Here is an 18,452-nt window from a genome sequence, read left to right as displayed (position 1 = left end):
CGGAATATACGTTCCAGCTCAACTTATTCTCAATGCGAAAGAAAAGTGAGGGAGATGGGCAGTATCTGATTCTATATACAGACAACTTTACATTAAATTGATGGTAATAATTCGGCGAAAATCTGGTAGGTTATTGTGGGTCTACATACAACTAAAAAATTTCGTCATTCTTTCGGGCGAGCGGTACAAATGTTGTCCCGCGATACCGTGATGTCACGGGACATTATGTTCTGGTGCAACGTAGGGCACCATAATCAAAACGCAGTGTCTAGGGTGCCGTCCCACGGCACTCTAGCTGATCGTTGCAGGCATTGCTAGTGTGCCGTCCGGCAACATTCGAATATTTAACACTGTGCTAGCACCGACCAAAGAGTCTGTCGTCGTAGTGTAAAGGATCCGTCTTAGCTTCTTGATCCCATAGTCGCTGGTTCGAGACCGGGTTTTTCCACCGTAGTTTTTTTTCGTTATTTACTTGAAGTGCAATTTTTATACCTTAGGTTAGTTTTGGTGTTTTAAGTGATTTCTCTGTGTGCGTTAGGTTATCTTATGTTGTGTTTAGGTTAGGTTGCCAGCTTTACGTTATCTAGAGCGATGTACTGCCAGACGCGGCAATTTTGTCACAAAACGCTGGTGAACGTTGATATAGTGGAGTGCTGATAATACCGTCGGACAGCTTTCTAGACACGGCCTAATCAAAATCTAGAAATTACTGTTTTGAGGCCTCGGAACCGGCTCGGAACGGCTCGTTCGAATTGTTCTGGCTCGGGTTTAGTTTCAAAATGGCGAAAAAATACTGTTCCGGTTCAGTTCCGAGTGACGGCAAAAATTCGGGTTCCGTTCCGGTTTTCGGTTCGGTACCGGTTTCGGTTTTCACCCTGATATCAGCAGGTGAATATTTTAGGTAAGGTGACGAGTGACGGGTACGAAACGCCAGCAGCTAGCTTTCTTTTTAACGTTGCGTCCCCAGGTCGAAACAAGCAAGATTGGGTGAGGGGACGTGCGCTCACTGCTCCGTTCATTTATGTCGAAGCTGTTTAGGGTTAGGGTTCCGTGCATTCTTGCTCTGTATCCTGAAAAAACGCCTTGTGTCAAAGCGAACTGTCCCCGCGAATCTCTGAAGCGCGAGGCGTTCATGAATATACCTTTGCTGTTTTATTGCATAGCATTGTTTGCCGAGTACACACCTCCCCCTATCCCCGCCGTGATCTTGTAACGCCCTGCATATACACAAAAATGCAGATATCACGGAAGTTCAACCTGTAATCATTATAAAAATGTAAATGTAGAGAAATGATAAAACTCGTGAACCCCATGTGCAAGTTTTAATGCACCCACTGAACTTTGGAGCACATAATGTGCCTCGAACGCACACTCCGGGTTTGCCGCCCGTACGTCTCCCTGTTGTTCGGCAGCGTTCTAATCCTACCTAGATTTGAGGACAGCCCATGAAGACGGCCCCAACACAAGCCAGCAAATCCAGGAGCATTCTCTTTCCCTCTGGTTGTCCTCATACATCTTTTAGGCTTCTCCCGGACCGCCATCGGGATGGCCAGCAGGGACCACTGCGATGCCTTTGGGGTGGAAGAGGCTTTAGAGCATGTTTTGTTTTGCTGTCCCGAATACTCGTCGGAGAGAAGCGTGCTTCCCATACCTCGGCAAAGTTGGCGCGGCTCACTCAAACACACTCACAATTTTCGTTTTCAATCACCACTCACTCAAACTCAGACTCAATGCTGAGCAGCACATCTGCGCTCACTCAAACTCAAACTCGTAGTGAGCGCAAAACTGAGAACTTACCCGGAGTGAAAACTCAAAATGTACTCAGAACTCAAAATGTACTCAAACTCAAAATGTAATCAAAACTCAAAATGTACTCAACCTCAAAATGTACTCAAACTCAATATGGACTCAAAACTCAAAATGTACTCAAAACTCAAAATGTACTCAAACTCAAAGTGTACTCAAACTCAAAATGGACTGAAAACCCAAAATGTACTCAAATTCAAAATGTACTCAAACTCAAAGTGAACTCAAAACTCAAAACGTACTCAATACTCAAAATGTCCTCAAACTCAAGATGTACTCAAAACTCAAAATGTACTCAAACTCAAAGTGGACTCAAAAATGAAAATGTACTCAAAACTCAAAATGAAACTCAAATTCAAAATGTACTCAAAACTCAAAACGTACTCAAACTCAAAATTGACTCAAAACTCAAAATGTACTTAAAACTCAAAATGAACTCAGAACTCTAAATGGGCTGAGAACACAAAATGAATTCAGAGCTCAAATGGCCTCACAACTATCTCATGCTAGGAATTTACTCGGGGTCAGATGGACTCTGTTTGCATTAGCAGTATGTGTTTTCAAATTGACGCGTGGTAAAAATATTACGGGTACAAATTGGTGAGCTCAAACTTTTGCATTCGCCACGACATGACACCGTAGCTCCTTTGAGGTCGGAAACAATTTTGGTTGCAGAATTATTACAGCTATACCTGCTGCCCATGAAGAGTAGCGCTGGTTGGAAGCAATTGTGCGTATATATTAGATACTACACTCTTGATGTAGGGTCCGTATTCGTGTTCATGAAAGAGGCGGTCCAGGCTCGATGGTGTGCTGCGTCCCCAGGACGAAACAAGCAAGATTGGGTGAGGGGACGTGCGCTCACTGCTCCGTTCATTTATGTCGAAGCTGTTTAGGGTTAGGGTTTCATGCATTCTTGCTCGGCATCCTGAAAAAACGCCTTGTGTCAAAGCGAACTGTCCCCGCGAATCTCTGAAGCGCGAGGCATTCATGAATATACCTTTGCTGTTTTATTGCATAGCATTGTTTGCCGAGTACACACCTCCCCCTATCCCCGCCGTGATCTTGTTAGGCCCTGCATATACACAAAAATCCAGATATCACGGAAGTTCAACCTGTAATCATTATAAAAATGTAAATGTAGAGAAATGATAAAACTAAATGTTAAAAAACTAAAAAAGAAAGGAAATAAGAAAATTATAGAAAATGGCTAACCGTGTAACACGGGAGTCATAGATCGTCTGAGGTTGGGTGAAAATGCAGAGAGGTGTGGCGCTAAAGAATGTGGGGTATCAAATTGAGGGTCTCGAGGAGGGAAATCACGTTGGAGAAGCGAAACAGTGCCTCGTTGTTTGCTGAGGCACTTGTATTAGTTTTTATTAGCATTTGCTAGGTGGGATGAGCTCTCGTAGCTCGGAAAAACACCACGCTGTCGTTGTAAGCAATGACCGCCACCGTACCCAGGTGTAACTTCAGCATGCACGCGTGTGTGAGTGTGTGTGTGTGTGTGTTTGAGAGAGTGTGTGAGTGAGATAGTGAGAGAGTGTGTGTGAGAGAGAGTGAGCGAGAGAGATTGAGAGAGTGAGATAGAGTGAGAGTGAGTGAGAGTGAGAGAGAGTGTGAGAGTGTGAGAGTGAGAGTGTGAGAGTGAGAGAATGTGAGAGTGAGAGAGTGTGAGTGAAAGAGAGTGAGAGAGAGTGTGAGAGAGAGTAAGCGTGAGAGAGTGATTGAGAGACTGAGAGTGCATGATAGAGTGAGAGAGAGAGAGTGAGAGTGAGAGAGAGTGTGTGAGAGAGTGAGAGTGAGAGAGAGTGTGAGAGAGAGTGTGTGAGAGTGAGAGTGTGAGTGTGAGAGTGATATTGAGAGAGTGAGAGGAGAGTGACAGATTGAGACAGTCAGACAGTGAGAGTGAGAGTGTGAGAGTGAGAGTGTGAGTGAGAGTGAGAATAAGAGTAAGTGTGAGTGTGAGTGTGAGTTGAGAGTGAGTTGAGTGTGAGTGTCAGAGTGAGTTGAGTGTGAGTGTGAAAGTGAGAGTGAGTGTGAGTGTGAGTGTGAGAGAGTGAGTTGAGTGTGAGTGTCAGAGTGAGAGTGAGAGTGAGTGTGAGTGTGAGAGAGTGAGAGTGTGACTGTGAGTGTGAGTGAGAGTGAGAGTGTGAGTCTGAGTTTGAGTGTGAGAGTGTGAGTGAGAGAGAGTGAGCGAGAGAGAGTGAGAGTGAGATAGTGAGAGTAAGAGAGTGAGATAGAGTGAGAGAGAGTGAGAGAGAGTGTGAGAGTGTGAGAGTGCGAGAGTGACAGTGCTAGAGTGAAGGGATTGTGAGAGTGAGAGAGTGTGAGTGAGAGATTGAGAGAGAGTGTGAGAGAGAGTGAGAGTGAGAGTGAGTGATAGAGTGAGAGTGAGTGAGAGAGAGTGTGTGAGAGTGAGAGTGTGAGTGCGAGAGTGTGAGAGTGAGTGTGAGAAAGTGAGATTGTGAGAGACTGAGAGAGTGTGAGAGTGACATTGAGAGAGTGAGAGTTAGAGTGAGAGATTGAGATAGTCAGAGAGTGAGAGTGTGAGAGTGTGAGTGAGAGTGTGAGTGAGAGTGAGAGTAAGAGTGAGTTAGAATGTGAGTGTGAGTGTGAGTGAGTGTGAGTGTGAGTTGAGAGTGAGTTGAGTGTGAGTGTGAGAGTGAGTTGAGTGTGAGTGTGAGAGTGAGAGTGAGTGTGAGTGTGAGAGAGTGAGAGTGAGAGTGTGTGAGAGTGAGAGTGTGAGTGAGAGTGAGAGTGTGATTGAGAGTGTGAGTGTGAGTGTGAGTGTGAGTGAGAGTGAGAGTGTGAGCGTGAGTGTAAGTGAGAGTGTGAGTGTGAGTGTGAGTGTGAGTGAGAGTGTGAGTGTGAGTGTGAGTGTGAGTGAGAGTATGAGTGTGAGTGTGACCGTGAGTGTGAGTGAGGGTGTGAGTGTGAGTGTGAGTGAGAAAGCATTTTTATATTTGCCCCAATTGTTCCCCCTCGACGAGACCTTTAATTTGATACCCCACACACCCTGCAGGGTCATATAAAATTCATACCAGTCAAACTAACCATGATTCTCATGACTGTAAACAGGGCACATTATATAAGTGTCCGACGTGATTCCCCTAACTGGAACCTTCAATAGACGCCCCACATGCTTCAGCGGCCTCACGTTGAATTTAACCCAATCTATGACTCATAATGACTATCTCATGATTCGAACTACAAAACCTTTTTTTATTTGTACCACGTGATTCCCCTCGTCAAGACGGTAAATTTGATACCCTACACGCCCTAGCGGAGTCACTTCGAATTTTACCCAAATATAAGACTCGGCATGGCAATCTTATGGTTATAACCAGAAAGCGTTTTTGTATTTCTTCCACGTGATTCCGCTCACCCAAACCATTAAATTGAAACCCATCACATCCTCGCGGAATCAATTTGAATTTTGAAAGCCCTACCACATTTTTGTCCCACGTGATTTCTTTTATCGGAACCTTCAATTTGATGCCCCGGTCACCTAGTGGCATCATTTTGAATTTTAACCTAATTTATGACCCATTTTGACTATGTCAGGATAATAATCAGGAAGCACGTGATTAATCTAATCGAGACGTTTAATTTGATACGCCATACGCCCTAGCGTCATGAACTTGAATTTTAACCGAATATATGACTTATCAAGACTACGTCATGATATATCCATAACGCATTTTCGTCCCGAAATATTCCCCACATCAAGACCTTGAATTTGATTCCCCACATGCCCTCGCAGCGTCATTTTGAATTTTAACCCAATCGATGACTCATTATGACTCCTTGATGACTACAATCATGACGCATTTTTTTTATTTACCCAGCGTGATTCCGTTAATCCGGACCTTTCATTTGATACGTTAAACGCCTTAGCCTCATCAGTTTCACTTTTCACCCAATCTAATGTGGTCATAATTCTGCCTTAAGGGGCGCTGCTCAGCTAATTCATTTGTAACAGCAGAAAGGACAGCCCCCGCCCCCATTTCCCCCCGGCTCTCACCTCTTCCTTTGTGACCCCTAGTATATCAAGCCGTTAACAGTAGCAGGCGAACAACCAGCACGCCCGCGCCTCCATGTGCTTTCCCACCACCCTTTCCCACGCTCTTAGTGGATCCGTCAGGAGGAAATTTAAGACAACCTTTTTTATGACTTTACCAGTCAATTATAACTCACGCGCCCAGCCACGAAAATTAGGTATACAGCAAGTGCTTATGGCCATGAAAATTCAACAAGAAACTAAAAAAATCAGACACCCCCTCTCTCCCAACCGATCATGCAGATCGCGATTGGTGCCGTACCCGCAGGCAACCTGAATTCCGAGCCCACAGTGACGCATGAAACTTAACAGCCAACCATAGCTGCCTGCTAGGCTACTCATAGTACTCAAACTCAAAATGGACTCAAAACTCATATGTACTCAGAACTCAAAATGTACTCAAAACTCAATATGTACTCAAACTCAAAATGTACTCAAACTCAAAATGTACTCAGAACTCAAAATGGACTCAAACTCAAAATGTACTCAGAACTCAAAATGGACTCAAACTCAAAATGTACTCGGAACTCAAAATAGACTGAAACTCAACTTGTACGCAGAACTCAGAATGGACTCATACTCAAAATGTACTCTAAACTCAACATGAACTCAAACTCTCAAACTCAAAATGTACTCAGAACTCAAAATGGACTCAGAATTCACTAGGTCTCAGGCGTACTCAAACTCAATCAGACTCAAACTCAGTCGGGATCACTCGGCTCAAACTCACTAAAGCTCAAACTCACCATGCCACACTAGCCTCGCGCTCACTCAAACTCAAACTCACACGTGAGTTTGAGTCCAAATGAGTCTGAGTGAGTGGACTCATGAGTGAGTTCGCCGACCTCTTGTGCTTCCCACTACGCTCAGCCGATCGGACAATCGAACATTGCAGTACAGACTATCCTAAGTAATAGATTTCTACCATCGACTTCACAGAAGGTGACGAAAGCTTTTTTACGTTTTCTTAGCAAAACGAACTCACATAAAAGACTATAGTTCCCGAAACGGGAGTGCGCGTATTCCCACTCCTATTCCTTTCTCTTCACCAGCTCCCTCTTTTATCCCCTGAACCCCATTTCCCCAGTGCCGGGTAGCAAACCAGGCTCTACACTTGGTTAACCTCCCGGCCTTTTCATTCTTTCTTCTTCCTTCCCGGACCGCCCCTTCCACGACCTGATCCTGCTGGTCGGCAGTCCTGAGTCCGCGTCCATGTCACTCAGATTCTTATGAGCCGGAGTCCGGTACACCTGTTCCTCTCAACCTCTCTTCCTAAGAAAAAGGGTACTATCTTTTTTTTAGCCACCACTTGTGTCTGAGTGTCAGTATGCTTCCTGAAGCCTTTCTCTCCGAAAGACCAAGAAACGAAAGTACCGAAACTGATTACTACACGATGTAGCAGTAAACAAACTAATCAGTAGGATTTCCCGTGTGATCAATCATACCAGCAACGATAGATGCTCCGAGGATTTGTTTTTATATTAATTGTGCTACTTGAAAGGTCTAGGAGGGCGCTACATAGATTACGGCACACAGTGCGTTATAAAATTGTCCTGAGCGCACTCAACAAAGGCAACGTTGAGATGGACTATGCTACACTAACCGCCAAAAATAGCTAAAAAATCACATGACGATTGCTACACTCTGTAATGCGAAAATTGTGCACAGCATGAGATGCAGTCTTCTCGCTCACGGCGCATAGCTGCTGCGTCTCAGGGCACACGCATGAGCGAACGCACTGCAGCGCACGCTGCTCGGTCGTTCTCTCTCAGTTCCTCGCCGCTGCAACACATATTTTTGTGAGTCGGGCTGGAAACTCCCGCGCAAATGAAACTTGGTTCGGATGAGCCACGCAATGAGGAGACGCCGAAGCACCAACGTACGCTAAGCATGCAGCGCGTGCTGGGCTTCTGTGGCGCGGCCTTCGCATACTGCCGTCCACCTCACACTTTCGGCATAATTTCAACCTCTGCTTTCTTGAGCGCTCTTATTCAGTGGCGTCTTCGTTCTCTCAGCTATCTCTCGACTATCCCTCTCAAACATTCTCCGCAATTTCCTCCTTCGTTTTCCTTCGCTCTTCGGAGGCTGCTTCGTTCACACGGTTAAAAGACCGGCGGCGCCGTCAAAGTACAAGAGCGGACTGTGACGCCGTGCGCACTATAAGCTGTACTATAGTAACACCTAAACAACGCAAAAAAACGCAAAGGAAAAACGCATGGCACGTGATGAATGGCACTGATAAATTCCAGTTCTTTGTACATAAAAACGGCTTTCAAAAGAATCACAGATGAAGTGTGGAGATGTATTTTAGAGGCTGATTCTAATTATAGATAGTCAAAAGGAGTGTTGTTCAGACAAAGGTGTTAGTAAGAGCAAACTGTTCACCTTTTTTGTGTTTGGCACGCTAAGGCTAACTTCTTTAAGGTCGGCCGTATTGGAAATCCCCGGAATCTTCTATTCACTTCGGGATTTTAAAGTGTGTCGAAATATGAACACACGGCTGTTTTCGCCCTTCACCTTCATCCTAAATCAGCCACTGCAGACAGTATCGAACCCGCGTCCTCAGATTCAGCAGAGCAACACCTTAAGGAGTAACTGCATAGGCGCGAGATCACGTGTCGCGCCATCGTCGACGTCGTTCGGCGGGACCGACCCAGCACCCAGGAGGGCGAGTACCCGCATGAGACTGGCGAAGCCACGCGTCAGCCATTTTGTCGATGAGCGTTGTGGATACGTTTGTAGGAACTCTGCCATCGTTTTAAGTTGTTTTTGATCATTTACGACCAATTAATTTGGAATATTTAAATGCTGTGTTCAGGATCCTGTATTTGACATAAAAAATCCAAAGGTCAATTTTGTAGGCATAGGTGTTGTACCTAGCTTTTATCCGCTTGCAAGCAAGAGGAGCAGCATCTCTGGCAGTCAGGTACGAGCACAGCTGGGCTTCCGTTGTTTCGGATGAAAGTTTCATGACGAACAGAGCCTTCGGCAGCCGCCACCGTTGTATCACCGTGAGCTCAGGTGAGTCCGAGGTTCCGAAGGATGCGGGTTGACGAGCCTTGCCGTTGACATCACCAATGCTGGTGCGGCGCACGGTGGATCCTCCTCCTCCAGCTGACGGTTGCGATGCGAAACACGCATCGGCACCAGTGACGACAGCATTCGGGCTGAAGCCGGTCGACGCAAGCTGCCGTTGCACACGCTGCTGTCCGTGTTCAGCCACCGGCTGGTGACGGTGGCTGAATAATAATAATAATAATAATCAATCAATCAACCTTTATTTTCGGTGCCCAGGAACAACCCTAGGGTCTTGGTACTGGTACACCATACAAAAAAAACACTACAATTAAGACAAGACAACACACCAAAAATATATGTATGACATAAACAATAAAGTAAAAATAGAGAAATCTTAGAAAGCAAAAAAGGAAAAAAAAAGAACAGAAAGTCAAAAAAGAAAAGGCAGGCTTAGTGTGGCAAGCCATGCCACCCGGCCAGCGAAACGTTCAGTAGATGTGAAAAATAGGAACTATACAAGCAAATATTGAATCAACATGACATAGAGTATACGTATATAACCAAGGTTTTCTAACAACATATTAGAAGTTCCAAAAAAAAGGGGAAAAAGCTTCAGCATTACCAACACTGACACTAAAACGTACAAATATTCAAGAAACACAAAACAAGAAAAAGTGAAAAGCAATCAAGAACAGTTTGCACATAATACATAGGGTACATAAATTTGGAATGACATAAAGGACTTAAGCTACAACAGTTTTCAACTCATTAGAGAACAAAGTAAAGGAGCTCTGGAATATATCAAGCCGAACGGAATATTCATTATATGCACATTGTATTCGGCAGATGGACGAGCGTCGGCTATTTAAAGCAACTGGTCTGAAAGCTGTACATTTTCTGAAAAGTTTATTTGGCAAATTGACATTGATAAGTGTAACCAAATCGTCACGCAAAATATTACCATGAAAAAGTTTATAGAGAAAGATAATATCAGCTCGCATTCGTCGACACCGAAGGGAAGGAATGCTTTTCAGAAGAGACATGATGCCGTTTGCGTCGTCTTGCACATGACGGAAGCGGTGCTTAAAGATAGAAAGGAACTTATTTTGAACCCTTTCGATACGGTCACTATTGGACTTGCAAGTTCCATTCCAGACAACAGACCCGTATTCAAGAAGAGGTAAGCAGAGAGCCGAATACAACTTTAAGAAAGGAAGCGGACCTTTAAACTCTCTAGAATACCTGCAAACAGCACCCAGACAACGAAGAGACCGATGGGTAATTTGTGCAATGTGGGAAGAGAAAGTCAGAGGAGAATCAAAAAGTACTCCCAAGTCCCGAATTTCGGTCACCCTCGGCAGTGTGGTGCCTGCAATTTCATAAGGGTATTCCAGCTGTTGAGTTTTTCTACTATAGGCGACAACTTTAGTTTTTGAAGGGTTCAAAATAAGGTCGTTTTTGGTGCACCAACGATGGAATGACACAATATCAACCTGAAGAGAATTACAGTCCTGAACACTACGAACTTCTCTAAAGATTTTTATATCATCAGCGTACAACAAAAAAGAATTTTGAATGGCAGAAGCAACATCGTTAATGAAAATGGAAAAAAGAAGGGGACCCAGAACGGAGCCTTCGGGTACACCACTGGCTGCTTTGTACCTAAATGATGTTTGACCGTTAACACTTACATAGCAATATCGCTCCTTGAGATAACAACGTATAAGACCCACCAAAGAAGCGTGTACATCTAACAGAGTGAGCTTTGCAAGCAATAACGAGTGGTTGACAACATCAAATGCTTTGCTCATGTCACAGTAGACCACATCCAGTTGGCTTCTACCAACGATTGCTGGGACAGCCTGCTCCATGAAGCATACAAGGTTCGTGGAAGTTGAACGACCACGCATAAATCCATGTTGATTAGGAATGAGGACATGTTTAAATGAGAAAGACAAGACCGTATGAAGAGATAACTCGAAAATTGTACAGGCAGAACAAAGCAGCGAGACAGGCCTATAGTTAATAGCATCAGTTTTTAGGCCTGACTTGAAAACAGGGAATACGCGAGATATTTTCTATGAGCGAGGAAACGTTCCCGACCGGAGACAGTTATTAAATATTGAAGTGAACACAGGAACGAATATATTTGCATATGTTTTTAGGATTGCAGCAGGAATACCATCTGGCCCGCAAGAAAGCGAGGGCTTGAGCCGCTTGATGCTGGTCCGAATGATGTTCTCGTCCAGTTGTAAACAACTGGTGTTCTCGCCCTGGTGACAAGGGGCGCTGCTGTTGTCACTACCACCGCTAATCCCAAAAAAAAGAAGAAAATTGACGAGCAAAGCAAAAAAAAAAATAATAATCAATCAATCAATCAATCATTTATTTAACGTGCCCAGGAACAACCGAGAGGTCCTGATGCTGGTGCACAAAAAAAAAGAAAAAAAAACTATGAATAACACAACAGAACAAGATAACTGTTCAGAAGAAAACTATAAGAGACACAATGAGTACAGATATATTAGGACGACAGGACAAAAGTAGATTAACACAGTATGAGAAATAGCTAATAATAATGACGAAAAGTCAGATAATATACATACATACATACATACATACATACATACATACATACATACATACATACATACAAACATACATATATACATACATACAACAATGCGCCAGATAAACTAAAAGAGAAGGATAGAACAAATTGCACATCTGATGTTATCTTATAACGGTAGAAACCTTGGAGGAAAACGATAACTGTGACCCATCAAAAACATCGAGGTCAAGAAAATAAAAATTATAAAGACTTTGTATCCGGTTGAGGGTTGAGTGCTGAGAGAGGCGGGTAGTTACAAGAAACGGCCTGCTCTCTCTTGTTTGCTTCCGCGGAATCCGAAAATTAATACTATTGAGCAGCATAGGACAGTTTACAGGGTGTCCCAGCTATCATGCACGAAGATTTAAAAAAAGAGTAAAGGCGTAACTCGAAAGAAACCAGGTGCATAATGTTTGCAGTACTGTGAAGAAGCGCACAGTAATTTTTTCTTTAATGAGACTTAATTAACTAATTTTAATTAATTATCTAACTCGAGAAATACTGTCCTAATAACTAAAGTGTCAATGAGGCACTTGTAGGTAACCACGAGGGGCATCTAACTGCGGTATTTTCAGCGATGAACTAATTGTGTACACATTTATTCTGACTGATAAAAGAAACCCGCGAAATATGAAAAATAGCACGTGACGGCGCCTCCGCGCGCACCGTAAAGCAACGCCCTCAAACAGGCTGCCTCTGAGTTAGCCAGAATGAAATAGACAAAAGAAAGAAAGAAGAAATCGCGACCGAGTTTGTTCCTTATCTGCACACGTGTCCCGCGAATCTTGCTGCTGCTGCTCCTTCCATGCATGCTATTATCAAGGTGATGCGCTGTCTCTTCGGGCGGGTAACACGCGAACGAGTTGCTTTTAATCAGCTTTGTTTGGGGACGCTGCCTTACAATGCGCGTGTAAGCGTCGTCACGTGGTATTTTTCATATTTCGCGGGTTTCCTTTATCAGTCAGAATAAATGAGTACGCAATTAGTTCGTCGCTGAAAATAGCGCAGTTAGATGCCCTTCGTGGTTACCTACAAGTGCCTCATTGACACTTTAGGGATTAGGACAGTATTTCTCGAGTTAGATAAATAATTACAATTATTAATTAGGTCTCATTAACGAAAAAATTACTCTCCGCTTCTTCACAGTACTGCAAACATTATGCACACAGTTTTCTTCGAGTTACGCAATTTCTCTTTTTTTTAATCTTGGTGCATGATAGCTGGGACACCCTGTATAGTACCGTGAACGAGCTTGAAAAGAAAGAAGAGATCGGCGCAATTTCGCCGGCAGCGAAGTGAAGGCAGTGACAATAGTTCAACGGTGTTAGAACACGAGCCAGAGTCATTTTTAGCGAAGCGATGGTTGTAAACGCTTAGAAATTTTTTCTGGACACGCTCAACTACGTTACTTAAGGAATTAGAGATGCCATTACAGATAAGAGATGCATACTCAAGTTGAGGAAGACATATTGCGGTGTACAATTTGCGGAGTGGCATAGGAGAATTGAATTCTCTCGATATTCTACAAACACAGCCGAGAGAACGAAGACCCCGCATAGCAACACGCTTAGTAGGAGCTGAAAAATGCAAGGTGCTATCAAAGAGAACGCCGAGATCATTGATCTCACAAACCCTACATAAAGGCACAGAATTGACAGAGTTAAAAAAGATGCGCTAGATGATTTGCGAGTGAAACTCATGACTTTTGTCTTTGAAATATTGAGAGAAAGGTTATTGTTATTACACCATTCTGAAAAAGAACATAAATCAGACTGCAACAAGCGACAGTCGTTAAACGAATGAATTTCCCTAAATATCTTTATATCATCGGCATACAAAAGGAAAGAAGAATTGCGAATGGCAGAAGAAACGTCGTTAACATACATTAAAAAGAGGAGTGGGCCGAACGCTTTGCTGAGGTCACAGTAAATGGTGTCGACCTGTCCTCTCTGGAATACATGTGTAGATATTTGCGTCATGAAACTGGCAAGATTAGTGAAGGTTGAGCGGCCAGGGACAAATCCATGTTGATTATTATTCAATGAGTTTTTCACATTAAAAGACAGTATGTGGTGAAGGGCCAGCTCAAAAATCTTTGACATGGCACAGAGAAGAGAAATGGGTCGATAATTCGAGACATCAGTTTTAGAGCCAGGCTTAAATACTGGAAAAACACGAGCAATTTTCCACCTGCTAGGAAATGTGGAAGTAATTAGACAGTTATTAAATATGCTAGTCCGTACTGGGACCAATATACTGCTATAAGCTTTTAATATCGCTGAGGGGATACCATCTGGACCACATGACAAGGATGGTTTCAAGCGCTTAATGCATTCGCTGATTAGATTTTCATCTAGCGACAGAGCATTGGGTGTGTTGATTTCCAAATGTTGTTCGATAGTAGTGCTAGAGTCAGAGGCTTTATAAACGGAAGTGAACTGCGTGGCAAAACAGTCAGCGACGGCTTGTAGTTCTGCTCCATTGGAGTCCAGTAGTATTAAAGGCTCTTCACTTTTGTTAGACCGTTTGCGTACATACTTCCAGAACTCAGCCGGCCTGTCAGAGGCGCTTTTTTCTAAGTGTGCAAGATATGAACTGTGATCCCGTTTATATAGGCGTTTACAGAGAGTTCGAAAGCATCGGAATTCTTCCTTGCGCTCAAGAGATGGAGTGCTTTTAAGCTTTCTGTGTGCGCGATCTTTATGCTTTAGAGCACTTATAAGTTCAGACGAGAACCACGAGGGATATTTATGGAGTTTAGGAGTATATTGTGGAATATATTTGCGCATACTGCTTAAGATAAGTTCCGTAAGCTGATCTACTTGGTCATCAACATTGGTTTTTTCAGTTACCAGAGACCAGTCAATAGAGGATAAGTCACGGTGTAAGCCAACGTAGTCACCTCTTTTGAAAGCAAATCTGGGCGATTTGTTGATGTTATTTTGAAAGCTCTGTTTTTCCCCTGATAGAGAGAGTGTTAGGTTAAGTGGTGGGTGAAATTTATCGGGATGAACAAGAAAAACGTCAGAGAGTGACACTTCAATAGGCTGATTGTTCGAAATACACAGGTCTAATATGTTACCGCAAGGATTGGCAATAGAATTATGTTGTTGAAGGGAATTAAAAGCAAAAAAATCTAATAGCAGGCCGCACTTATTCTCAATGTATTGATGGTAATGAGAATATTTAAGTGTTCTCCAGTCGATACCAGGGGTATTAAAATCACCAATAACAACAATCCTGTGCTTCCTATGTGAAGCTATGACATTGTCAATGGAAGAGATGATGTCATTAAAAGAGATTGGGGTAATGCTAGGCGGCACATAGAAGGACCCAATCAACAATTTTTCGCAGCGATCAAGGCTAATTTCGACCCATATTGATTCAGGAACAGTTTCAATGTCACTTCGGCGTACACATCTCAGAGAATTATCTACAGCCACAAGTACGCCACCACCTTTTTGTTTGGTTGCACTGAAGTCACGATCACTGCGGAAGGTGTTGTAACTTGATGGAAAATAGTCTGATGAGGGAATCTCATTGCACCGCCAAGTTTCGGTAATCACAATGACAGGAAACGAAGACAAAATAACATTAGCGAAGAATTCAGTTGGCGTTGTTCGTAGACCACGAGCGTTTTGGTAAAAGATGTCCAAATTACACACCTTCACTGTAAATTACAGACTCTGAAGGATGGAGCATATCATCATGTAGAATCCCACGGAATGGCTTGAAAATGCAGCCACGCGGCCACATTGAGGGGTCGTTCAGACGCTTCATGTTTTCTTCGTCAACCATGACGTAGAACGAGGAGTACGACAAATATTTTGTTTTCAGCCGCCGGCAGGAAAGGGGACAAATATTTTGAGATTCAATGTGCTTCTTCAGGTCAGCAGTGGCAGTGTCAGGGCTCAACTTTGAAACAAATAGTGCCCTTTGACGCTGCGGCCGCTCAACCACCGACAATGCACACGACTCCATGGCTCCAAGGAATGCAGGCCTGTTTCCCTTCTTTGTATTCTTTTCACCCTTTGTGGCAATTGTTGTCAAAGGGGGTCGGGCAGGATCGTCAACGCGTTGCTCCGAAGGGGATTCACGAGCTGGCGGCGTAGGGCAAAATGGACTGGTCTCGGTGTCTCGAGGCGTGTCGGAGGGCGAGGGGTTGTCGGAGGTTGAGGGAATCACGGAAGCTTGAAATGGAACAACCGTCGGGGACTTCGCAGGCGCGGGGGTCACACGGCGGGCCAGCTCCTCACGTAAAAAATGAACCTCGGAGCGGAGGTAGGCGACGATTCGAGCCTGCTGTTCGGCTCCGCGGGAATGGTCCTTTCGGAGGCGCTCATTCTCTTCTCCCATTTGCGACACTTCGTCGCTCAAAATTCCCTCCAGCGCGTCGAGGAGAAGTCGGCGGAGACCGGCAATCTCACCACAAAGGTCACCCGGAGGGGAGAGAGAGGAACCGGTCGGGGGAGCGCTGGGCTGCGGAGAACACGTTTCCGTCGGTGATGCCTCCATCTCGTCGCTAGGCTTAGCGCCCGTCCTGGTAGAATCGCACAAGTTGCAGCGATATGGGCGCGATCCAGCCCTCAAAAGTTCCAGTTGGTCGTCCGGCCAGGTCACACACTTCGCGTGCACACGTTTTACACATCTTTCGCAGCGATAGAACTGTTGTTTCCCGAAAAAAGGGCAGGAGCAGAGCAAGCATGCCTCCCGGCTGGGCGCCATGCTGCGGAATAATAATAATAATAATAATATTCTTTATTGTCCTTTTCTTTACAAAGTAAAATGGCAGGCCTGTCGAAGCCAATATAGGCTTGTGTGACTAGGCCTGGCAAGCCGGCGAAGCGAAAAAAGAAGGCAATAGAGTACATGGAAATACCAACATGCGAACAACAATATTTACGAAATCAATTGACTAAACAGAGCGTAAGCAGAACATAACAAAATCCTCACAGAAAAGATATCAGAATCCACATTAGTACGCACTTCCATAAATACAAGACGCATATATACTTGTATATGTCAAACAAAATGTCAGGCACATGAATTAACAAAAGGTCAACAGGGCTTTTTTAAGTTGTTGTTTTGATTGTGCAGCAAGGACTTCTTGGGGTAAATCATTAAATAATTTTGGACATAAACACTTCTACGTGCCATACCATACGACGTACGGGAGCGGGGGACTGAAAAGCCGGGTTGATTTCTTACAGGCCGGGCAGACTTGACTTCATGCTTAAAATCAGGCAACCAAAAATGTTTAACAACCACTGTTTCAATAAATAAAGCATCAAATGACGGCAAATTAAAAGTTTTGAATATATCCTGCACATCTGTCAACGGCAATCCATAAGTGATAGACATCAATATATTTTTCAATAGGCTGTTCACGCGAGCTTTCCAACGGGATGAACAAAAATAAAAAATGGTTATCCCATACCTTAGTACACTATAAGCGAGGGTATGCACAATGCTTTTCTTGATGTGAAAGGGAACGAACAATTTAATGTTGTAAAGCACACAAGCCACACTTCGGAGCTTCCCACAGATATACGCTAAATGTTCATGCCAAGAGAGAGCGGAATCAAAAGTAATGCCTAAATATTTAATAGAATCAACATAATTTACAACTGCACACTCGCAGGTGGTGCACTGGTGATCATGAATATAAACAGGAGCGTTAATCACAGTAGTTTTCAACGGATTACGGAAACATTAGTTTTGTTTTACGGGAATTGATTTTAAGGCAATTTTCGGAGAACCAATGCACAGCATTACAAATGTCATTTTGAAGCATGTTTATCGCCTTTTCATAATTCACATGTTTAGCAACCAAGACTGTGTCATCAGCGTACTGGTAAACTATACATTTAGAAATTGACATAGAAAAATCATTCATGTAAATGTTAAAAAGCAAGGGCGACAAAATGGAACCTTGTGGAACACCAGCAAATAGAGATAGTGGTCTACTGAAATGAAAATTATCATTTTCCGAGAGATAGTTATACAAAAGAGCAAAGAACGGGCCACGGAATCCCAATAAGTAGAGTTTCCTTAGCAATAGATTATGACACACAGAATCGAAAGCTTTAGAAACATCAATAAATAAAGCACATGCAAATAAGTTATTATCAACAGAATTGAACAGGTCATCAGCAAATTCTTCTAATAGAGCAATTGTGCCACGGCCAGACACGAAACCATACTGCCGAGGCGACATAACCGAAAATTTTCCAGAAAAGAAGACATAATTTGTAAAAGGTATTTTTCCAGAATTTGAGAAAGAATGGGGAGTATTGATATGGGCCTGTACGAGTCGACTTTATCCTTCGGACCTCCTTTATAGAGAGGCTTAACGATAGCAGTTTTTAAATTGTTAGAAATGTCTGCGCCATTAATAAATCCATTAAGAATGAAAAGAAGAACGTCCGATAAAACGTCGAAGTTCCTACAAAGCGTCTCTACTCTTATTCCATCATAACCCGGAGGCTTATTAGTCCGGAAACTGAACAGTATGGATCTCAGCTCGGATTTAGATATGCAAGGCAGAAACGCCGAAGAAGGAACAGATTTATCCAGCGAGCAAGAATCAAGTAAAGGTAAAGTATTATCAGGAGTGATACGGAATGCATGGTTAAAAGCGTCCGCCACAGTTTCCGCACAATCCGAAAAAACTTTTAAGACCGGGGTATTACTAGTCTTTCCACGCAAGCTGTTAATTAAATGCCATGTCTTCCCTGGATTTTTTGCGCACTGGCTGAATTTCTGAAAGAAATGTGCACGCTTGGCAGATCTTAAAAGAGCCACAACTCTGTTGCGAGCACTTTTGTATTGCGCGCGCAGAGCCTTATCTTTAGGTGCGCGCTTTACACGCTTCCATAGGCAATCCCTATACGAAATAGCTTGCATGACGCCCGCGTTTAGCCAACTGTAATCTTTACGCCGCTTCCTAATCAC

The sequence above is a fragment of the Haemaphysalis longicornis genome, unplaced genomic scaffold (genome assembly GCF_048455015.1).
Source record: "Haemaphysalis longicornis isolate Haplotype H1 unplaced genomic scaffold, Haemaphysalis longicornis Haplotype H1 scaffold_7, whole genome shotgun sequence".
NCBI classification, from domain to species: domain Eukaryota; kingdom Metazoa; phylum Arthropoda; class Arachnida; order Ixodida; family Ixodidae; genus Haemaphysalis; species Haemaphysalis longicornis.
This window is presented reverse-complemented; position numbering follows the sequence as displayed.